The sequence below is a fragment of the Nomascus leucogenys genome, chromosome 9, assembly GCF_006542625.1.
Source record: "Nomascus leucogenys isolate Asia chromosome 9, Asia_NLE_v1, whole genome shotgun sequence".
In the NCBI taxonomy this organism is placed as follows: domain Eukaryota; kingdom Metazoa; phylum Chordata; class Mammalia; order Primates; family Hylobatidae; genus Nomascus; species Nomascus leucogenys.
This window is the reverse complement of record NC_044389.1, coordinates 57,492,473-57,518,052: the sequence shown is the minus strand read 5'-3', so window position 1 is coordinate 57,518,052 and position 25,580 is coordinate 57,492,473.

The following is a 25,580-nucleotide window of genomic DNA, read 5'->3' as shown; positions in this document are numbered from 1 at the left end:
TTCTGAACCTCTCTGAGCCTCAGTTTTCCTACTAACAGTACCTTTGTCGTGGGATTTCAGTGAATATTAAATGAGTTACATAGAAAGAGCTTAGAATAGTGCCTGGTAAGTAGCAAACGTTCAAGAAATGCTAGCTATTATTACTAGAGAAGCAGCAATACCTTTAACACCTGTTAAGTAAGAACCAGAGGCAGTAAGAACCTGAGGAACGAGGAAACTTGACATGCATATATTGATGGGAGTATGGGCATAGGGTACCATCCAAAGCTGCTGGGACACTGCAAGGGAGATTTATAGAAGACAGAAGGCTCTGGGTGCCTGGGAAAGGAGGAAGAAATATGAAATAGGCAAAAAAAGATGGGTGCAAATAAGCTTCACCACCCTTATCATTTTCATGGAGGCTGACTTGTCATTCCACATATTGGGCATTCAAGAAATGATGTTGGTTACAAGTTTAAGAGATTGACAGAATTTTATGCTGTCTTCCTTCCCTGGTGCATTCTTGCATCCTCCCTTGCTTTGTAGTTACTTCTGTGCATATCATTTTCTACTAGTTTTTAACCTCTGTAAGGGCAAGAAGTATATCTTTTCATTTTTTTTAAATTTCCCACTGAGAGCAGCACAGTACCTAGCACAAAGAATGGAGATAATCAAATATATGTTGAATTAATTGCTGTGGGTGCGAGTATGGATACTAATTGAATTTCTATCAGCAACAAACTGAAAGCACACCATTGTTTAAACAAAACAGAAGTTTATTCATATTTTTCTGTCATGTAACAGCTCAAAAGTAGGTGGCTTTGTTTCATGATGTCATTCAAAGAACCAGGATCCTTTATCTCATGGCTTTATTACTCCCTAGGGATTTGCCTTCATCTTGGGGTGGTCAATGTTGTTCAGTCCAAGGAGTGAGGGAAAGAGCAGTGTAGGGGAGGCAGTTTCCTTTGGGGAATAGCTTCTGCTCACACACCGTTGGCCAACACTCAACCACACAACCTCACTTAGCTGGGAGAAGTGGACTGTAGAAGAGCAGCCATTCACTCAACTCATACTCAGAGATATAAAGACAGAAGGAGAGAACGATGTTGTGAAATGATTAGAAGTCTCAGCACACTTTGCTAATTCTGGAATATTCACCCAACACTTACTTTGTGTGCCTTAAGTGCTTCTTAAGAATAGAGATTAGATGGGAAGGGAGAGGATGAGAATCTTGACTCTAGCACCCTCCTGACATAAGGAGGCTTTGTGTGCCTCAGCCTCTGAACCAGGACCTCTGTGACTGACACCCATCTTTCCAGGAAGTCACAGAGCCTCAGGTGATTTTTGGCCTGAGGCCAAATGGCCTGTGCCATCCATACCTTGAAAGCATTTTTTTCCCCATGAAAGAAAAATGTAAAGGGAAAGGGGAGCTGGAATTACGTGTTAAGCATGGTGTGATCCTTCAAGAAATAAATGTGCATATTTTTGTTTCTGATGCAGTTCTACCAAATATAGAAAGCATTTCAAAATTCTCTGAGAGCAATCCTAGATAGGAATGTAAATGTAGACTGGAGAAATAATTTTTAGCACAAATAGACAGACACATAAATGTGAACAGTCTTTCTAATTCAAGAGTTTTCCATTTTTAAGTCATGAAAACTTTGCAATTAAAAAATTTTGAAGCATGAATCAAATAACTAAACTTTACTGATGTGAATGTACAAAGTAAATGACAATAAAACTAACAGTCTGTGTTTGTGAACAATCCACGGCTGTAGGATAGTCAGTTGGAGGTTTTAGAGTTGGAATAACTTTTCTCTTCTTTGCTTTTTACCTGATTCATGCAATTCAATTATAAGGCAGTCTGCCTGTATGTGGTCACAGGGACTTTCTGTGCTCATTTTTTAGCTTCTTAATTATACTTGAGGATAATTGCCCTAATATAGTATGTAAATGGGAGTGTAATTGTTGAGTTAGGAGAATAGAAAATAACTGATTTCAGAAATAATATTCTTATGAAATGTAATCATATAAAAATTTGAATAATATTACACACATACACACACACATACACACATTATCTTTAAAAAAATTCCTTAAAAGTCTAGGGTTATTCTTTAGCTGAATCTCTTTGAGTTTGAGGTTAGAATAATTGGGGTACTGTTATTAACCCTGATATGATTTCTCCATGAATGTACCCAAACAACCAGCAGTTGAAGGGATAATGCTGTGTTCACAGACTCTGCAGCCTGGGATCACAGGACACTGACAGAAAGCTGCATTTCCGCAAAGCAATCTTTCCCTCTGAAGGCATCTTTCCCCTCTGATGGGTCACTCTGGGGGAGCTGCTCATGCAGGTCTTAGCACGGCTGCCTCCTGTTACTGAAGTGTCAGCTCTTCTTAAAGAAGCTCACTGTGATTATCTTTCTCAAAGTCACTCTTTACCTTACCCCAGTCATTTGGTGATATCATCATTTGATTGTCCTCTCTGTCTCTGCTTCCATTAGACTGTGAACTTGATGGCAGGAACCATATCTGTAGGGCATAGCTATGTCTCTTGTGCCTAGAATAGTGCTTGGCACTGATCAAATACAGGATAATTGTTGGTTGGATAAACAAATGATCCTTGATTGTGATTTATACTTCATCCTGGTGACTTTTACTTTGCTATATCTTCACAATAAAAAGTGTGATTTTTGTAAATAGCACATTTATTACTTAGGAGATGCAGCTACGGAAGGAGAGGCCCAGAGAATTTAGGCAATGTTCCCAAGGCACACAGGATATGTGGAGCTGGAATCACAGGCCAAGTCCTTCCTAGTCTAGGACTCATTCTCTTTCAGCTCCCTCAAGTTGCCTCCCAATCTGATAAGAATCCAGTGATGTAAGGTATGTGAAAATACCTTGGAGAATGTAATGGATTATGGAGGAGATACCTTTATATATTTTTTAGTATACAAAATTCTCACTGTTGAAAATAGTTATTTAATGGCAAAGTGTTTTCAGCCTCTAAGTAGGAATAGAAATGCTGTCAGAGTACTCGTTAGAAAAAAACTATGCTGAGACAATGCCTTTCCATGGCAATGTAGCTTAGTGTGTCCATTAATGAATTGGTTCGCAGTTGTGTGAGCTTGCAGAACTGATATTTCTAGTGATCTGAAACAAGTGTGGAGAAGGGGATGAGTAGAATTTAGTGAGGTTTTTTGCTTAATCATTGATTTAAATACATTTTTATATTTTTGAAATCATCACAAATTTACAGAAAAGTTGCAAGAAAAATACATAGACCTTTTTTCTTGAAGCTTTTGAAAGAAAGTTTCCAAACTGATGTCTCATCATTTCCAAATACATTAGTGTGTATTTCCCACAAAAATGACATTTCCTGCATAACCACAATACAACTATTAAAATCAGAATATTAATAGTTATACATTATTTCCATTGAGTTCTTAGACCTAATTTAAGTGTCTACCCCCATAGCAAAATAATTTTATAAATTGACTTTGTATTTCATTTTAAATTTTCTTTAAAAACCTCAAAAAGAACCATTGTCTAAATAAATTACAAATAATTGATATTTTTTGTGGCAAGTTAGTTTTGGCCACATTACAACTACATATGGTCACTTAGATGTAGAAGAAATAAAATTCTGATGGTTTTAATATTCCTTAATTTATTCCTTAATATATCTTAACATTTTGACAGAACAGAAGGCACCCGTACTCACCGTGAGCTAGTCTGACTCCACTCATGTGAGGACCTTCTTCAGAGTATTCTTTATGCAACAGTTTCTATCTTCTCCTCAAGACAGTTCTGCTGGTGCCACAGACTAGTCTGAGCTGAGGGTTTCTTACTTTCTCAGGAACAAACAGAGAACCCCAGCCCCCACCCCCAATCCCTCCCATGTCCATCTCCACAGCTGGTCATGTGCTCTATCAGCAGGTTTTTAAGCAAACAGTAGGTTTTGGTTTTTGTTTTTGTTTTGAGATAGAGTCTTGCTCTGTCACCAGGCTGGAGTGCAGTGGTGCGATCTTGGCTCACTGAAACCTCTGACTCCCTGGTTCAAGCAATTCCCCTGCCTCAGCCTCCCAAGTAGCTGGGACTACAAGCCTGCACCACCATACCCAGCTAATTTTTGTATTTTTAGTAGAGACGGGTTTCACCATATTGGCCAGGATGGTCTTGATCTCTTGACCTCATGATCCATGAAGCAGCCTTAGAATAGTCATGCTATCTAAGGCAGATACATTACCAGAATGTAGTTCTGTTACTTAATGCAACATGCAAGAACTTAACACATATGTTTCCATTCATTCCCCCCAAGTAAGCGGAATTCTACTGAGAAAACAGTATTGTGTTGTTTTTTTTTTCTGATTACAAGAACGACATAAGTAGTTATATTTTATTTAGATAGTATGGAAAAACAAAATAAATAGATAAAAATGTTCACAAGACATAATCTTAGTAAACATAAATATATACTATAACCTGTTTTTTTACTTAAGAAAAAGTCATTAATTATGTCCTGTATTATTGATATGTCACACATCAGAATTTCCCAAAGTTTGTTCTAGTGAAACCAGGGCATTGAAATTGCTAATGAAATAAGTGAGGGAAATGCAGTATCCTGTACTTCCTTAAATAAAGTAAGCTGTTTAATTTGCTTTAACTTGGTGTTTCCCAAACCATTGTCCATAGGACTGACTTTTGATCAAAATCTTTTAACACACTTTGATAAATACTCTTATTTCTAAAACATATACTTTAATGACTGGAGTATGTAATCCACATTATGTCAGTTAAGAATTAATTCAGATCCAAACGGCAGAAGATTCAATCACAGTAGTTCCACCAGATAGGAGTTTATTTTTGTCGTATCATAAGAAGTGTGGCTCTGGAGCAGCTTCTCAATGGTGTCATAGGAGCCCTTTCTGTGTCGTTCCACCATTTTAAAATTTCTACTTCACTGTTGTAAAATGCCTGCTACACCTCCAGTTATTAATTACCTAGTCTAGGCAAGAAGAAAAAGGAAGGGGTCAGGAAGACAGATGGAAGGACCAAAGGGAACGACCGCCTTTGGCCAGACTGTCCCTTAAAAACCAATCATATTTCTTGGAAATCTCACCAGTAACTTCTACCCATGCCTCATTGGCCAGCTCTGGGCTACTTGATTACCCTGAGCTACAAGCATGTCTGGGAAGGTGAGTGCTTTAGCTTTCCAGCCTCTGCAATTGAGGAGGTCAGGAGGGGGGCATAGGGAAGAGCCTTTGGATAGACAAACCACCACATTTGCCTCTACCCATTTCCTTGGCTACCCAACATTCCCAGGCCCTTGTTCCTCATCATTGCTGGTCTCTTGCCTTTCCAATGAAGACCACACCAAAGTTTCATTCAGTTACCACATCCAGCTTGAAATTCAGGACCTCTGTGTGATATGCTGTCCTATTTGTCAAATCTGAGTGTAGCTTATGTTCTAGTGACTTGTAAGTCAAAAGGTAATTATCTGTCTTCAATGTGTACAACATACAATGATGGAGAAAGAATTTTCATATAGGAAAAAAATGTGATAATGGCAAACAAAAAGCAGTTTCTATCTGTAAAAAATATCAAATCTTGTTTGTTAAGAATTGCAGGGACAGGCCGGGCCCAGTGGCTCATGCCTGTAATCCCAGCACTTTGGGAGGCCCAGGCGGGTAGATCACCTGAGGTCAGGAGTTCAAGACCAGCCTGGCCAACACAGCAAAACCCTGTCTCTACTAAAAATATAAAAATTAGCTGGCTATGGTGGCAGACACTTGTAATCCCAGCTACTTGGGAGGCTAAGGCAGGAGAATCACTTGAACCTGGGATGCGCAGGCTGCAGTGAGCTGAGATCGCACCATTGCATTCCAGCCTGGGCGACAAGAGCGAAACTCTGTCAAAAAAAAAAAAAAAGAATTGTAGGGACCACCGGACTTGGAAAAGACTGCACTTCTTGGTTAACCAAACTGGCAGTTCCTAGTTCTGCCACAGCGAGATTCCTCATTGTTCATTGTTGAACACAGGGAAGACGACTTTCTAGGAGGCTGCATATCTTTTTCAGGTCCTTCCCAGTGGTACAAGTTTAAGGACCCTAATCCCGCTTTATGGATTAAGCACTCACAAGGTTACCATTAGCCAGGGCTGGGATTCCTCTGTCACTACAGTTTCTTTAAAAATTTAGCTTTCTTGTCTGTTTTCTCTGGATTAATTCCATGTGTGAAAAATCATAGCCAAAGACTTGCATCTGGTGGCAGGCTCCTATGCCCATCCTTCTCTCCCTTAGATAAAGTCATTATTACCTTGGCCGGGTGCGGTGGCTCACGCTTGTAATCCCAGCACTTTGGGAGGCCGAGGCGGGCGGATCACGAGGTCAGGAGATCGAGACCACGGTGAAACCCCGTCTCTACTAAAAATACAAAAAAAAACATTAGCCGGGCGTGGTGGCGGGCGCCTGTAGTCCCAGCCACTCGGAGAGGCTGAGGCAGGAGAATGGCGTGAACCCGGGAGGCGGAGCTTACAGTGAGCCGAGATTGCGCCACTGCACTCCAGCCTGGGCGACAGAGCAAGACTCCGTTTCAAAAAAAAAAAAGTCATTACCACCTTAAGGCAAGGAGGAAAACAGTCTCTACTGGGGCACCTCATGTCTTTCATTTGGAAATAATCTTCTTGCCCAAACTCACACTTCTTTCTTTGCCTCCAGATATACCCCATATCATGGCCATGCCCTGGCTAAAATATCCCCCCTACTTTTTCTACAAATCTTGCTCTCCTCTTTCATGTACATGCCCAGGTCTGGTTTTAATAAGAGAAAATGCAACCTGAAATCAGTAGGCTCACAAGAAGAAAATGATTTAAGTTTTCTCCCACTACTTCCCTCCAACATTCTGTTTCTTATCTCCCTTCCATACCTTAGATGACATTTTAGGCAGAGCCCCACATACTTATTGGCTTCAGCTCTTAAATAGCAGTCATTTTTGTTGACTCTAAATTTCACCAAAGGCATTAAAAAGTGCAGTATAGTTAATATTTCAATGTCACATGCAATTAAAAATCTTCCTCCTCCCCAGTAATTTCTGTCCTGACTTTTGGCCTAGAGGCTGCTATGGAAAGAGGGACCATGTCTGTTTTTCATTCTTCCTTCACCCATACACTTTCCTGCTGCTGGCTTCAGGAACCAGGAAGTTGAAGTTTAGGGAAGAGAAAGGAAAAATTAAAGGAAGAGGTATAGAGTTGTATCTGCCTGGAGCTGTGGTGATAGGATAGTTGGTGTCTTCTGTTACCTTTGAGGGAGGCAGTGCACAAACAGCTGGTCTACTGTGAACTCCCCTTCACAGATGTACCCTCTGAAACCCTAGTGCACCTCACTCATTCTAGAAGTGACATGTTTGAATGAGATCTACTTCAATAGCTTATGCTTAACTATTTTCTGTGCCATCACTTAACTGACAGGAAGAAGTTCCGCATATTCCACCACTAAGTGGTGGGAGTGTAACTGACCCAACTGTTGGCCACTTTCTTGTTGCTCTGCTCTTCTCTACCACCGCGGCATTTCTTCTGCCTTTTGCATTCTCCATGTGGGAGACAGACATCAGTCTCTATGTTCTTGTAATTCTTACATTCATGGGGATCTATGTGATGTTTTTCCTCTTTAGCTCACTCAGCATGTTTTTCTCCTCTTTAGTGAAAGTGCCTGGACTTGCATTTCTGTAGTTTGGTAAATAGGAGCTAGGTGCTCATCTCTTCTTCCATCTCTAACAGAGGTTCTGGAGATTCTCTAACAGGGGTCCTTGTAAGGGAAGTCTTCCCTTACATGGGTTTCTTTACGTGACTTAGGGAGAGGAAAGAAAATCGCCACTCACATCTCCCTGATGCTCCCTCTATCAATCCCCCTTTTTGCGGCCCCCATTTTGAATGTCAATTTTCCTCTCATAGAGCCTAGAAAGAGTGATGATCACAATACGGGATGGCTTTTTTCTAATATCCTGCATACAAATTGTAAAGAGTGATCTCTTCAAAGAGTGTAGGTCCTTATCACTAATGTCCTTAACTGCAGGAGTTTAGCCAAAAGATGCCAAGACCCCTGGGAAAGTCCCTTTTAACACCCAATAAATTTTACTGAGTGTTTTCTACATACCAGACATTGCACTCAGGCATTGTATAAGTTCTTTCATTCTCATAACTCTATGGAGTGGAGATTAATATTCCATTGTACAGATGAGAATATTGAGGCTTAGTTGAAGTGCTTACTCAAAGTCACACAGCTGACAAGTGTCTGAGCTGAAATTCAAAGCTCAGCAGTCTGATCCCAGAGCCAAGACCATTAAAACTAAGCTACCTTGTCTCCCTTTGTGTGTAAGCCCTCTGCATCCAGTAGGTTTTTCTGTATTAGATCAAGTGATAATTCTCTTGCTGTAATCTCTCTAATAAAATCCAGGGAAATCATTAGATTAGGAGTTGGACTATTTTTGTAAAGAAAGTTGAATTGGAACACGCCCATACCCATCGGTTTATGTAGTCTATGGCTGTTTGCATGCCATAGCTGCAGGGTTGGGTAGCGCGCCAGAGGCAGTATGGCCTGTAAGCTGAAAATATTGCCTATCTGGCTCTTTACAGGACAGGTCTTCTGAAGCCTGTTCTAAATAATTAAGGAAGTTGACTTCAGCTCTGCAATTTACATAGTCTATTGTGCCACTTCAGGTGGTGTCCGTCTCAGCTATCTGTTTGCTCCCTGGGGTCGTTGTGAATATTAGCTGTACAAATCTAAAATCTCCTCATTTGGGTTGTGCAAATCTAAAATCTCTCAGACTTTTAACAGACTTTTTAAGCTGAGAGTTGATTGTGTGTTAGGTTGTACCACATGAAATTGCCAATATCTGACTACCTTTGATCTACAAAAATGGTAATTTCACATGTTTTAACCAAAACATTATGTAGTTTTCAGATGAAACAGACATAGGGTTTGAATTCTGTGCTCTTCACTTATCAGATATATGACTTTGGAAGACTTATTTAACTTCCCCAAATCGCCGTCTCCTTACCTATACAATGAAGAATAGTAACTTCTCTCTTCTCAGAATTGGTACAAGAATGGCAAGTATTATATAAAATATTTAGCAGGAAATAAAAGTTCTTGATAATCTATAACTGAGTTTTTATTGCTGTTTATTATCATTATCAAGAAGGTGTAGATCAGGGAACCCCTTTCATAAGATTTTATGAGGTCTGGCCTTGCTGGGGGCAATTTACCTGCCTCTGTGTATATAGATTTCCCTAGGATTCTCCTTACCGTATTTCCTCATTGACAGATCCCATATATGGGAACAGTTAGCTCCAGTCCAGGAGACCTGTATTCTCAGAGAAATCTAAAATTGATATGCTTTGGCTGGGATGGTAGTAGTGAGTACATGTAAATAAGACGGGTGACCTCTACCATCTGAAGCAAAATACAGGATATTGAGAAATAGTTTTAGAATTGACTAATTAGGTCATGATATCTCACCTCAAACTGATGTTTTTTTCTATTTCCCGTCTAGTGGGTTAGGCCTCTTTTCTATAAACTCTCCTTCTGTTCAACTAAAGACTGGAACACACATTTATTGTCAGTCAATTTATTTGCACTCAGGGCAGAAACTGTTAAACTGCCAATAACAGCTAGTGAATACATCCTGTCTCCTTCAATCTAAGGCAGCTATATTCTAGATTAAATATAAAATTGATCTGACTTAGCTGGGGTGATGGTGATGGGTATACATAAAGAAGAACTGTGGTCTTCTAAGATGGAGAGAAGAATCCAGAGCTTAGAATTCTTATGCTAAGTATAACGGAAATAAAGCATGTTCATTTAAAAGCTATAGGCCTTAAAATACTGGGAGAAAACATTATTTTATTTAGCAAAATACATTCTAACATCTTCAGGTTGTGAAAGTTGATGTTCTTATAAGAAAAACACTGCAAATTGAAATGTTGAGGGGGCTGGCAGCCATGAAAGGAAGGAAGATAGTGAACGAGAAATAGAGAAATGAACAAGGAGCTAATAAAGCTAATGAAGTCTAGGCTTTGGGGTGCCTCATTTGCATGAGCCCCTCCTAAGGCCCTGTATCTAATATTATATTTATAATTTTGTACTTGTTTGTCTTTTAAAAGGCCCCAGAATGGTACAAGCATCAGGCCCTTAGGAAACGGTGAAACATGAAAGAAGAGAAAGAGGAGGAGGAGGAGTTGTTTCTAGTTGTGGGAATGCAGGAGGAAACTTTAAGAACCAGGAGAATTAATGTGGATTTTAGGCTGATTGCCTTGCTGCACTGAGATATAACTTCCTTTTGTAGTCACACTTTGGGTGACTCTTTTAGGAAGTTTAAGAAGCAGGGAAATGTCCACTTTGAATAGGCACAGTGAAGGAAAGGGCCGGGGTGAATAAGACCTTGGATGCCAGAGGTGGAGGTAAAAAATTTGGCAGGAGATGCGTGGCCAAAAACCACCATAATCTCCCTTTGCCCTCCAATCTTTGGAGACACTGGACTTTCCATTATACATAATAAGGAGATATTTTTTCCTTTATTTACATGTGAGAAAAGGCAATTCTGACAGGGTGAAGTGCTTGGCAGCCATATGCATCCCTGGCACTTGGGATATGTCTTTAAATAAAATGTAGGAGTATTTTTTAATGCTCACATTTGGTTTAATCACAGGAATAGTCCTGGGAAGTGGGTAATGGTTAAATAAGCTGAGCCATGATGGGTTGAGAACATTCATGGTGTTTATCTATTAGATCGAGAAGGTAAGTAGCCTGGAGTATGTGGGAATTAACAAAACAAGACATAAGCTGGATATAAAAGGTGAGGACAATTCGTCAAGAGTTTCATATCAGGCAGAAATAAAGAGCCCTGGATTTTTCTGCAAAAGAAACCAATGTTTAAAAGGAAGCTTTACCTGACACCTCCTCTCCAAATTCTGCCCCCTGCAGAATTAATTACACCTTCTGCTCTTAGATTACATTGAGGATAAATGTCTATTACTGGGCTCATTTTTTAGTAATATCATCAGCTATTTATGTTAAGGCCTCCCTTTTGGAGCAGGAAAGAACAATACAGATAGTTACTGAAGGAGAGCACTGCATGCTGTAAACACTGAAAAACATCTTAAGGATGGATGACTAGCATTTGCATACTGTGTCTTTGGAGTCTCTTAGGTACTCCAACTCTTGTGAAGCTCCTACTGTCTCTCGCCATATGTATTTTGTGAGTGCCCAAAAAAGTAATTGTTTCACGTGGTGAGCTGTAAGATCTGGACGTAAAATGCTTCCAAAATTGCTCACAAATTTTCTTCTATTTTTGATGGAGAGGTGCTCCAGAGACTCCTTTTCAAATACTCATATTTCATAAGCATTAGTAGATTAATGTCTAAAAACTCATGTTATAATAATTCTTGGGGAAATCTTTTCTCTGTGGAAAAGCTTTGTCCACAGCCGATTTCCAAGTTTCTTCTTCCTCCTCTTGGCTCTCTGAAGTTCTGCCTTCTCTGGTCAGACATTTCCCTGGAAGGGAGACAGATTTGCTGGCATTCCTCTGAGGACAGAGATGGATGAAGTGTGTGGGTTTGTTGATATTCATTTGGTATTTTTAGCCCACGGTTAACAAAAGTAGAAACAGCCACAGGGTTTGCTTTCATTACACATGAAGTTCCCATCTCTCCCGTGAAAGTCCTTTTCTTCAGGAGAATCCATTTTAATTGGCTGCTACAGCAGCTGCTCCTAGCCCCACGACTGGGTTTGCTGCCTGAATCCTGGCATCTGGTGCAGTGGGCCTCACTGTTGCCAGGAGGCTTCCTAGCCCTTAAAAGGTTTAGTGTGTAGTCTATTGTAAGACTCAGCCTTAAAGACTACAATTGTAAGTAATTTAGTTAAATGTGTTTCTAAAGGATGTGGATTTTTGTTCATCTAAGAAGCCCCTGCCACAGGACATTTTAGGATCAGAGTGTATTATAGAAAGATATTATAGCTTCCAGCTGCCAGGTCCATCCCCACCCTCATCCAAATAATAAATGGCTGCAATATTATTTTAAAGTTTCCTGGCTTAAAATAAAGAATAAAAGAATATGCAGTCATCCCTTCATATCTGTGGGTTCTGCATAGATTCAACCAACCATGGGTGGAAAATATTGACTGTAAAATAGATGGTTGAGTCTGTACTAAATATGTACAGAATTTTTCTTGACATTATTCCCAAAATAATATGCTGTAACAGCTCTTTATGTAGCATTTACATTGTAGTAGGTATTATAGGTAATCTAGAGATGCTTTCAAGTATGTGAGAAGATGTGTGTAGGTTATACACACATACTACACTACTTTACATAAAGGACTTGAACATCTGTAGATTTTGGTGTCCTTGGGGAGTCCTGCAGCAAATCCTCAGTGAATACCAATGAACAAATGGTATGTATCTCTACTCTATGTCTAAATAAAGAAGAAGGTGTATGTGTTCATGAGAGTGTGCTTGTGTATGTATGCACGCACATGTAACATATATGTAGCATATATACATATATGTCCAGTTCCACTTGGGTACTTATGCTGGGCTTTCATTCTTACACTCCTACAATTTATTTAGGTATCAAGGGCCCCAACCTTTGTTTTGCTTCATGTTTCGTGTGCTATTGAAAACAGGATGATGGTATCCATAGAGGGTAGTTTGGATAAACTTCAACGAAGTCTTGGGTTCTGCTGGATGATGCACAGGCATCATGTAGGCAACTGACCAGAGCAGGCTCATACCACAAGGCAAGGAGAAAACAGGTTTTGTTCTTCCCTGAAGAACCAGAAGTCTGCAGGTGCTTGGTCTCCACAGATCTCATGTCCTGAGCTGCCAGCAGGGGGGGCTTCCTGGTGCTGCCTCTCCTCCTCTCCAGATGATTCCCTTACATCTCCCCCACCACCCAGGCATCTCTCCTGTCCTCGCTAAGTCAACAGGGCTTCAAGGTTAAGAGGACGGAGAGGGCAAGGCGGATTGGTTCTTTCCCTTGTCATAGCATAATCTCTGAGTTTCCTAAAGACCTTCACTTTTGATTACCAAAAGAGTCTTAGCATAAACCTACACATTCCTCCCTTCTTCCATACACAGACTCTTTCTTCTTCTTTTTGCTCCAACGTGCGATTTTAGGCACTGTGAATGCCTTCAACAGAGAAGTGGAAAGGTCACACACATAGAAGTGAGAAAAGAAAGGTCGGGCGCGGTGGCTCACGCCTGTAATCCCAGCACTTTGGGAGGCCAAGGCGGGCGGATCGCAAGGTCAGGAGATCGAGACCATCCTGGTTAACATGGTGAAACCCCGTCTCTACTAAAAAAAATACAAAAAATTAGCCGGGTGCAGTGGTGGGTGCCTGTAGTCCCAGCTACTTGGGGGGCTGAGGCAGGAGAATGGCATGAACCCGGGAGGCGGAGCTTGCAGTGAGCCGAGATTGCGCCACTGCACTCTGGGCTGGGCGAAAGAGCGAGACTCCGTCTCAACAACAACAAAAAAAAAAAAAAAAAAAAAAAAAAAAGAAGTGAGAAAAGAAAAACCACAAGAGTTCATAAATCAGGCTAGGTGGTAAATACATTTAAATATGTGTGCAGTGTTGATATGAAAATCCAGGGATTATTTCATAAAATGAGCTTCAAAAGGAATTCACTTTTTAACAATTTGCTGATTTCCATTTGTGGCCATACAGAAGATTGGAGACTCTGAACAGCTCTCTTCCTGGAAACAATACTGGAATCATATAAAAAGTAATCTTTTAAAATATATCATGGAGCTAAAAAGCAAGTAAGAAATACAGAATATGAGGCCTAGTCTGAAGATGTTTCTGTTGAGAGGATTTGCATTTACTTGAATTGACTAATAGAACATAAACTCCACAAGGGCAGAAATTTTGTCTGTTTTTTCACTTCTCTATCCGTTTTACCTAGAGCAGATAATAGGCAATAGTAGGCATGTAAGTAGGCAATCAAAATTACTAAATCTATCAGAAAAAAAATTTCCCAGAAGGTGCAAATTTTCAGTGTTGCAGTAAAAGATTATAGACATGCCAGGAAGAAGGCTGGAATGATCCATGTAGTGATGGATTAGAGTTGGAGGGGTTGATATGAACTTTTGTTTAGATTAATATTGATCCAGGTGGATACATATAGAAATATTTGTAGATATGTGAATATACATGGGTTAGTATACATGCATATATTACCGTGATGTCTGAACTGAGAGGGTCTTGAGGCAAGAACAACACAGTAACGAGCATACTCAGTATCCAGATTTTGGTTTCTTCATTCTTCAGTAAAATGAACCAAGGATCCTTGGAGAAATGGCTGATACTAGGACTGGAGCAGAAAATACAAATATACAAGATGAGTCTGGAGCATCTTGTAATGCCAGAAACTAAAAAAGTGCTAAAAAAAAAACTCACAAAGATAAGGATATGTCAAAAAGACATAGAAGGCAACTGAAAGAGTTCCCCATGATCAAATCTGGATAATTTGAGCACAAAATAAAGTAGTATTGGCTTATAACTCACAGTACAAAATACACATCCATGAGTCCATACTGATAGAAATAAACAATTGAATGAAAAAATAAATGAGAGAAATGAGATAAAAATCCCATGGAGATGAGTTCCAAATAAATTATGTAGATAATTTACCCTCAAGCAGGTGGAGCACGACTCCCCATCCATTAAGAAGGAGCTGCATAAAGTGACTTCCTTTCAAAGAGCACAGCACGGAAAGCAGAGTGAGAAGTGACTTTGCAGTGGAGAAACCTGCAAAACATTGCCTCAGTCAGGTAACCAAGGTGAATATCAACCTTCCTAAGTAATGATGATAGTATATACTCTAGATGTGATGTCATTACAGTGGCATTTTACCTTTGAGTGCTTCCTCCCTAAAACCCATAACTCTAGACTAATAGTGAAAAAACATCAGACAAGCCCCAACTGGGGGATGTTCTATAGAGTACCTGACCGGTACTCCTCAAAACTGTCAAAGTTACGAAGAGGAAAAGACTGACAAACTGTCACAGTCAAGAGGAGCCTAATGATACAAGCTGACAAAATGTAATGTATCCTGTGTGCGACCTTAGAACAGAAAAGGACATTATATTAAAACTAAGGAAATATGCCAGCCTGGTCAACATAGCGAGACCTCATCTCTACAGCTAAAATAAATTAGCTGGGCTTGGTGGCATGTGCCTGCAGTCCCAGCCACTAGGGAGGCCAAGGCAGGAGGATCATTTAAGGCCAGGAGCTTGAGGCTGCAGTGAGCTGTGATTGTGCCACTGCACTCAAGCCTGGGCAACAGAGGGGAGACTCCATCTCTAAAACAAACAAGCAGACAAAACAAAAAAATTTGAATGAACTATGGACTCCAGTTAAGTGTAAGGCATGAATATTGGCTGCTTAGTTGCGACAAATGTATAATAATAATGTATGATGTTAGCAATAGGGGAAAGTGAGTGTGAGATATATGGGAACTCTATTATCTTTGCAACTTTTCTGTAAATCTAAAACTATTTCAAAATAAAACATTTATTCAAAAAAGAAAGTTAAATGGTTACATTTAAATTATAGTGCCTATGTATACACATTTGGTGATATCAGTCTTTTAAAGAATAAAGAAGGGATTACAATAAAATTCAGAATAGTGGTAGTTTTGAAGGGAGAGAAATGTCTGTGATTGGAATGTGGCACTTGATTCTCCCAACAGCTTTAAGATGTGGGAACTAATATTTTCTCCATTTTAAAAAGGAAGAAATGGAGGTTGGAGAGGTTATGTTATTTTCCTAAAACCACACAACTAGTATGTGGTGAAGTTAGGTTTAGATGCAGATAGCTTGACTTTGAAGCCTAGTCTTTTAGCCACTGGCCTGACCAATTTAAAGCTGTCTACATAGGCTGTAAAAATTTAAACATAAAATTAAGATATACTTTCTTCTCTATTTTTTCTTAACTAAAAATAAATTTCAGGAAATTATTTGCTAATTGGTTACAGAAGCTTTTATTGCTTTTGTTTTTAAAGCAGTGATGTGAACTGAATTTGCCTTAGAAGGCCAGAAACAAAAGCTAATAACAAATGGAAATACAAACAACTGGGAGGAAAGATGTTGGTGAAAACCCTCAACAATTTAAAATGGGTTCACTTTCTTTAGGGTCTCTGTTCAGATACGGAATCAAAGGTATGGCATATGGAAATTTTGTTTCCAGAAAGAGGAAGTTGGCATACTTTTTCCTATTTCTCCTGATAAGTACATCTAAAAATCTTGGACGTTAGAGACAAAACAAACACAAGAAGATGAAAGATGGAGAAAAGGCAACACATTGGTTATAGATTTTGGGACCTAGGGAATTACATGGTGATGAATTGCCTGGCTTCTATTTTTGCTTCATGTATCCCAGACTCAGAGCTGAAGAAGCTGGCAACCGAAAAGAACCAATGGGTGCAGACAGAACACAGAAACAAACAAAAAACCGTCAAACACCTGCTCTCCCTAACCAAAGGGGCAGAAAAGGGGCAGTGTAGCAAGAAGACATGACACTTTTAGGTAGTAGCCACTCTACTTCAGTCCAACCCTGCCAATGCCAGCAAGATAGCCTGGACTTATAACCTTGCCAGTCTTCATGGTGATGTCAGAGAAGGCTAAGTGGGAAATCAGGACCTTTTTCCCTGCCAAGTGGTGATGAGGTCCCACCCCTGCAGTATCAGTGGAAACCATGTATTCGTGGTTGTATATGGATCTTGTACAGTTATGTCTTGATACCCACAGAGAATTGGTTCTAGGACCCTCTGTGAATACCAAAATTCACAGCTTCTAAAAACCTTTATATAAAATGACAGGGTATATGCATATAACCTATGCACATCCTCCCATATGTTTTAAATCATCTCTACATTACTTTCTTTTCTTTCCTTTTCTTTTTTTTGAGACCAAGCCTTGCTCTATTGCCCAGGCTGGAGTGCTGTGGCACGATCTCAGCTCACTGCAACCTCTGCCTCCTGGGTCCAAGTGATTCTCCTGCCTCAGCCTCCTGAGTAGCTGGGATTACAGGCATGCGCCACCACACCTGGTTAATTTTGTATTTTTAGTAGAGACAGGGTTTTACCCTGTTGACCAAGCTAGTCTCGAACTCTTGACCTCAGGTGATCTGTCTGCCTTGGCCTCCCAAAAATGTTGGGATTACAGGTGTGAGGCACCGCGCTCAGCCCTCTACATTACTTACAATGCCAAATACAATGTAAATGTTATATAAATAGTTGTTATACTGTATTGTTTTTATTTGCATTACTTTTACTGTTTTTTTTTAATTTTTGTTTTTTTTTTGAGTATTTTTGATCTGGGTTGGTTGAATCTGTGAATTCACAGTCTGTCTGAATTCATAGAGGCCCTACTGCACTTCCACATCTACTTGGCAGGGATGAGGTACTCTCCGTGATGAGGCACTGCCAGAGAGGACTTAGTGAGAGTGACGATTTTCACGATTGCCCAGTAGTAATGGGGCTACCATCCCACTATGATATTAATGGGGACCATGTGAGGCAAAAGCAATAAGGAAGTCCTACTTCTCCCAGCCATGGAGACATTGGCCTAGTAGGGGGCCTAGAATTCCCACCCCCACTCAGTGGTAATGAAGACCCTTGGCTGCCAATAGAGGCCAAGTGGGGAACCTGAACATCTGTCTCCTCCCCTGACAGGTACAAAGCTGTGTCCCTCTTACTCTGCTGGATAGTATCAAAGAAATCCGGATAAAACAGAAGGTTTAAATAACTTCCAGATTCTTAAAATATAATACCCAAAATGGCCAAGTATCAAGCATACATAATGGCAAGAACCAGGAAGATCTCAAACAGAGTAAAAAAAAAATACAATCAATACTGAAATAACATGCATGCTAGAATTATCTGACAAGTACTGTAAAGCAGCAGTCATGAACATTCTCCAAGAAACATTAAGAACATGTATGAAGTAAGCAAAAACTAGATAGTCTTAGTAAAGAAATAAAAACTACTAGTAAAGAAACAGAAGATATAAAGAAAAACCAAATAGAAATTTTAGAACTACAAGATATGTAACTAAAATAAAATAAAAAAACCTCAATTCATAAGCTCAGTACTAGAATGGATGGGGCAGAACGAAGAATTAGTGAACTAGAAGATAGAATGATAGAATTACCCAATCTGAACAGTGAGAAAATAGATGAAAACAAAAAAACCCAAAACAAAACAATAGCAAAAATATCCTAGCTGGCCAGGTGCAGTGGCTCACGTCTGTAATCCTAACACTTTGAGAGGTAGAGGCAGGCAGATCACGTGAGATCAGGAGTTCAAGGCCAGCCTGGCCAACATAGCAAAACCCCATCCCTGCTAAAAAATACAAAAATTAGCCAGGTGTGGTGGTGTTTGCCTATGATCCAAGCTACTTGGGAGGCTGAGGCAGGGAAAATTGCTTGAACCCTGTAGGCGGAGGTTGCAGTGAGCTGAGATTGTGCCACTGCACTCCAGCATGGGTGACAGAAAGAGACTCTATCCAGAAAAAAAAAAAAAAAAATCAGAGCCAAAGCCTCCTGGACCTGGGACCTGGGAGATGGGACCTGGGAGAGTACGAAACAAAATCTAACATTTGTGAATTCAGATTCCTGGGAGGAGAGGAGAAAAAAGATAAGCCTGAAAAAATATTTGAAGAAATAATGCTAAAAATTCCCCAGGCCAGAAAAAGACACAAGTCTACAGATTTAAGAAGCTGAGTAAACCCCAAACTGGATAAACCCAAAGAAGTCCATGTTAAGAAACGTCATAGTCAGATTTCTGAAAACTAAAGACAAAGCAGTTTTTGTCTTGACAGCAGTGAGAGAAATGGCACCATACCCATAGGAGAGAAACAATTTGAACAACAAGCAGTTTGTTCATCAGAAATCCTGGAGACCATAAACAAGTGGCACAAAAATGTTCAAATACTGAAAATCAACCCAGAATTCCACATCTATTGAAAATATCTTTCACAGGAATGAAGAAGAGATCAAAACATTCTTAAGTAATGGAAAACTAAAGATGTTTTGCCAGTAAATCTACCTGAAAAGAGTGGCTAAAGAAGGGCCACTAAACAGAAAGTAAACTATAAAAGAAGAGTCTATTTTGGCATATGTTACATGGGAATTGAAAAAAATATGTATTCTGCTGTTGTCGGGTGAATGTTCTACACATGTCTATTAGATCCTGTTGTTTGATGGCATTGTTGAATTTTTATGTTCTTAATGATTTTCTGTCTAGTTGTTCTATTAATATGGACATAAAATTAAAAATACACTACCATTTAATAATCACTCAAAAGGATGCAATAGTTCTGTGTAAATCTAATAAAGATGTTCACATAACTTGTATACTGGAAATTACAAAATGCTGATAAAATAAGTCAGAGAAGATGTAAATCAACGGAGAAACAACAGATTCATGGATTGGAAGACTCAGTTAGTAAAGATGTCAGTTCTCCCAAAATTGATGTGCAGGTTTAGTGCAACTTCCATCAAAATCTCAGCAAGATTTAGATTTAATGTGTGTGTGTGTGTGTGTGTGTGTGTATACAATTACCCTAAAATTTATGTAGAAGAGGAAGAATAAAAGAAGTCATTCTACTTTATTTAAATATGTATTACAGAGCTACAGTATCAAAACTGTGGAGTACTGGCAAGGAATACACAAAAAGATCAACAGAGCAAAATAGAAAACAGAAAAATCCCACGCAATATGTCCAACTGATTTTCTTTCTTTTTATTATTGTAAAATATACAAAACACAAAATTTACCTCTTAGTTATTTTTAAGTGCACATTTCAGTGGCGTAATGTGTAACCATTGCCACCATCCAGCCACAGACCTCTTATTCTGCAAAACTGAAACTCTGTACCCATTTAACAATAATACCACGCTTTACCCAACCCCCAGCCCCTGGCAACCAAAATTCTTTTTTATGTCCCTATAAATTTGACTACTCTGGGTACCTCATATAAGTAGAATCATATAGTATCTGTCCTTTTGTGACTGGCATATTTTACTTAGCATAATGCTCTCAAGGTTCATCCATGTTATAGCATGTACCAGAATTTTATTCATTTTTAGGGCTGAATAATATTCTACTGTAAATACCACATTAAGTTTATCCATTTATCTATTAATAGATATTTTTTCCCACCTTTTGACTATTGCAAATAATGCTGCTTTGAATATGCATTGTTAACTGTTTGAGTTCTTGCTTTAAGTTCATTCAGATGTATGCCCAGAAGTGGAATTGATAAATCATATGACAATTCTATTTTTAATTTTTTGAGGCACTGCCATACTGCTTTCCAAAGCAGCTGACTATTTTACTTTATCACCAACAGTAAACAAGGGTTCCAATTCCGCCACATCCTCTCCAACGCTCATTTTTGTTTTCTTTTCTTTTAAAAAAACATCTAGCCATTCTAATAGGTGTGAAGTAGTATATCATTGTAGCATTGCTTTGCATTTTCCTAATGATTATTGACGCTGAGCTTTTTATGTATTCGTTGGCCATTTTTATATCTTCTTTGGAGAAATATCTTACAAATCCTTGCCCATTTTTAAAATTTGAGTTGTTTGCTTTTTGTTGCTGACTTTTAGGAGTCCTTTATATATTCTGCATATTAACCCCTTATCAGATATGTGATGTGCAAATGTTTTTGACTATTTCATGGGTTTCCTTTTTATTCTGTTGGTGTGTCCTTGTCCAACATATTTTTGACAAAGATGCAAAAGCAATTCAATGGAGAAAGAAAAAAGAATAGCCTTTTCAACAAATGGTGCTGGAGCTATTCCACGTTTATAGAGCAAAAAAAAAAAAAAAAAAAGGTGAATCTCAACCTGTCTCACACCTTATACAAAAAATAACTAAAAATGTATCACAGGCATAAATGTAACACCGAAAAATAAAAATTTTAGAAAAAAACAAGACAAAATTTTTTAGATCTAGGCCCAGGCAAAGAATTGTTAGACTTGATACCAAAAGCATAATCTACCAAAGGAAAAACTGGCATAGTGGATTTCATCAAATTGTAAAACTTTCGCTTTGTTAAAGACCCCGTTAAGAGGATTAAAGACAAACTACAGAGTAGGAGAAAATATTTGCAAACCATATATCTGACAAAGGATTAGTAGCCAAGCAACTTTCAAAACTCAACAGTTAAAGAAAAACAACAAACAATCGAATTTGAAAATTAGCCAAAGACATAAAGAGACATTTTACTGAAAGATATATATATATATATATGGATGACAAATAATCACATGTTCAAGTGAGGCAGAGCTAGAGGGCCGAATAAAACACTCCAGTGATCATCCCCTTCACAGGAACACCAAATTGAACAACTATCCACACAAAAAACCACCTTCATAAGAACCAGAAATCAGGTAAGGCATCACAGTACCTAGTTTTAACATCATATTAAAGAAAGAGGCACTGAATAGGGCAAGAAGACAGTCTCGAATCACCTACAGCACCTCTCCCCCACCTCCTGGCAGCAGTTGCATGACACAGAGAGAGAATATGGTGCTTGCTGGAGGGAGGGCGCAGTGATATTGGGACTTTGCATTGGAACTCAGTGTTGCCCTGTCACAGTAGAAAACAGCACATGTCAGAATGCAGTTGGTAACCATAGGGGCACATTTAGACCAGCCCTAGCCAGAGGCAAATTGTCCATCCCAGTTGTCAGAACCTGAGTTATGGCAAGTCCCACCATCATGGGCTAAAGTGCTCTGGAGTTCTTAATAAACTAGAAAGTCAGTCTAGGTCACAAAGACTGCAATTCCTGGCAAGTTCTGGTGCTGTGCTAGGCTCAGAACCAGTGAACTTGGAGTGCACATGAGATACAAGCCTGGGTGGCCAAGTAGTCCTTGTGTCACCCCTCCCTCAACCCCAGGCAATATAGCTTGCAGCTCCAGAAGAGACTTCCTCCTTCTGCTTGAGGAGAGGAGAGGTGAGAATAGAAGGACTCTGTTTTGCAACTTGGATACCAGCTCAGCCACAGTGTAATAGGGCACCAGGAAGAGTCCCGAGGCTCCACTTCCAGGACATACCTCCCAGAAAACGTTTCTGGACACACTCTGGGCCAGAAGGGAACCTGCTGCCTTGACAGAAAAGACCCAGTCCTGGTAGGATTCATGGTCTGCTGACTCACGAGCCCTTCAGCCCTGAATAATCAGCAGTGGTAGTCAGGCAGTACTTGCCAGAGGCCTTTGATAAGACTCAGAACTGTGCTGGCTTCAGGTACGATCCAGCACATTCCCAGTTGTGGTGGCTACAGTAAGAGAGTCCTGCTTGAGGAAAGGGGAGGGAAGAACAGAAAGGGCTTGGCCTTGTGGCTTGGTTGCCAGGTCAGCCACAGTAAAATAGTGCACCAAGGAGATTCCTGACTCTAGGCCTTGGCTCCCAGAAGACATCTCTAGACCTCACCTGGAGCCACAGGCAACTCACTGCTCTGAAGAGAAGGGCACCAATCTGGTTGGATTCACTACCTGCTGATTGTAGAACCCTTGGGGTTTGAGTGAACATAGGCAGTAGCTAGGCAGTTGTCACTGCAGGCCTTGCACATCACTGCAGAGCCACTGCATTATTGGGCTTGGGGTGCACCCTAATGCATATAAATCGGCAGTGACCAAAGACTTAGGTCATAAAACCTAAGTCCCTTCAAATACTTGGAAAGCCTTCCCAGGATAAATTGGTACAAACAAGCTCAGACTGTGAAGACCACAATAAATACTTGACTCTGTGAACATCCAGACACTAATGAATGTCCACAGGCATCAAGACCATCCAGGAAAACACGACCTCACCAAATGAATTAAGGTATTCACCAGATACTAATCCTGGAGAGGCAGAGATATGTGACTTTTCAGAAAGAGAATTCAAAATAGTTATTTGAGGAAGCTCAATGAAATTAAATATAACACAGATAAGGAATTCAGCATTCTATCATATAAATTTAACAAAGAGATAGAAATAACTTAAAAGAATCAAGCAGAAATACTGGAGCTGAAAAATGCAATTGACATACTAAATAATGGATCAGAATCTTTTAATAGCAGAATCGATCAAGCAGAAGACAGAATTGGTCAGCTTGAAAACAAGCTACTTGAAAATTCAGACTCAGAGGAGACAAAAGAAAAAAGAAGAGAAAATAATGAAGGATGCCTACATGATCTAGAAAATAGCCTCAAAAGGGCAAATTGTAGTGTACTGGCCTTAAAAGAGGACCCTAAACAAGAGATCGGAGTAGAAAGTTTATTCAAAGAGATAATAACAAAGAACTTCTCAAACCTAGAGAAAGATACCAATATTCAAGTACAAAAGGGTTATAGAACGCCAAGCAGATTTAATCCAAATAAGACTACCTCAAGACATTTAATAATAAAACTCGCAAAGGTCGATGATAAAGAAATGATTCTAAAAGCACCAAGAGAAAATTAAAAAAATTAACACACAAGGGAGCTCTAATATTCTGGCAGTAGACTTCTCCATTGAAATCTTACAGGCCAGGAGAGAGTTGCATGCCATATTTAAAGTGTTGAGGCAAAAACGTTTGCCCTAGAATAGTGTATCCAATGAAAATGTCCTTCAAATTTGAAGGAAAAATAAAGACTCTTCTAGACAAATAAAAGCTGAGGGATTTTATTAACACCAGACCTGTCCTGTGAGAAATGCTAATGAGTGTTCTTTAATCTGAAAGAAAGAGCATTAATGAGCAATAAGAACTCATCTGAAGGTACAAAACTCACTGGTAATATTAAACACACAGAAAAACACTAAGTAATATTACTATTTACTAAACATTGCTAATATTACAACATTATGATTGCAAAGTATAAACAATTCATATTTTTAGTAGAAAGACTAAATTGAACTGATCAGAAATAATAACTACAACTTTTCTAGACATAGACAGACATAATATAACAAGACATAAGTAGAAACAACAAAAAGTTAAAAATCTGGGGGATGAAGCTAAATTTTGGAGCTTTTTTAGTTGTCTCTTTGCTTATTAGTTTGTTTACACAATCAGTGTTCTCATTAGTTTAAAATACTAAGATATAAAATATTATTTGAAGCCTAATGGTAACCACAAATCAAAAAATATGCAACAGATACACAAAATGTAAAAAGCAAGAAATTGGAACATACCATCAGAGAAAATCACCTTCACTAAAAGAAATTCAAGAAGAAAGAAAAGAAACAAAACAACCAGAAAACAAATAACAAGATGGCAGGAGTAAGTCTTTACTTATTAATAATAACATGGAATATAAATTGACTAAATTTTCCAAAGGAAGACATACAGTAGCTGAATAGATTTAAAAAAGGAAGACCCAGCTATTGGTTGCTTACAAGAAAGACACTTCAACTATAAAGACAGACACAGATTAAAAAGAAAGTGAAGGAAAAAGATGTTCCATGCAAACGGAAACCAAAAAGAGCAAAAGTAGCTATACTTATAGTGGACAAAATGATTTCAAAACAAAAAACAAAAACTATAAAGAGACAAAGAAGGTCATTATATAATGATAAAGGAATTAATTCAGAAAGAGAATATAACAATTGTAAATATATGTGCACCCAACACTGGAGCACCCAGATATATAAAGCAAATATTATTAGAGCTAAAGAGAGAGATAAACCCCAATACAATAATACCTGGAGACTCCAATACCTCACTTTCAGCATTGGACAGATCATCCAGACAGAAAACCAACAAAGAAATATCAGGCTTAGTCTGCACTCTAGACCAAATGGACCTAATAGATATTTACAGAACATTTCATTCAACAGCTGCAGAATACATTTTCTTTTCCCCAACACATGGGGAAACAAGTCTTAAAACATTCAAAAAATTAAAATCATATTAAGTATCTTCTCTGACAAGAATAAAATAAATGTAGAAATTAGTAACAAGAGAAACTTTGAAAACTATAAAAACATATGGAAATTAAACAATAGGCTCTTGAATGACCAGTGGATCAATGAAAGAATTAAGAAGGAGATTGAAAAAATTATTGAAACAAACGTTAATGGAAACAAAGCATTACAGAATCTGTGGGATACAGTGAAAGCAGTACTAACAGGGATGTCCATAGTAATAACTTCCTACATTAAAAAAGTAGAAAAACTTCAAATAAACAACATAACAATGCATCTTAAAGAACTAGAAAAGCAAGAGCAAAATAAGCCCAAACTTAGTAGAATAAAATAAATAATAATGATCAGAGCAGAAATACATGAAATAAAAATGAAGAAAAATACCAAATCTTACCAAAACAAAAGGTTGTTTTTTTGAAAAGATAAACAAAATTGACAAACCTTTAGCCAAACTAAGAAAAAAAGACAGAAGACTCAAATACATAAAATCAGAGATGAAAAAGGAGGTATTAGAACCAATACCACAGAAATTCAAAGGATCATTAGTGGCTACTATGAGAAACTATATGCCAATAAGTTGGAAAACCTAGAGGAAATTAATAAATTCTCAGACACATATAACTTTCCAAGATTGAACCA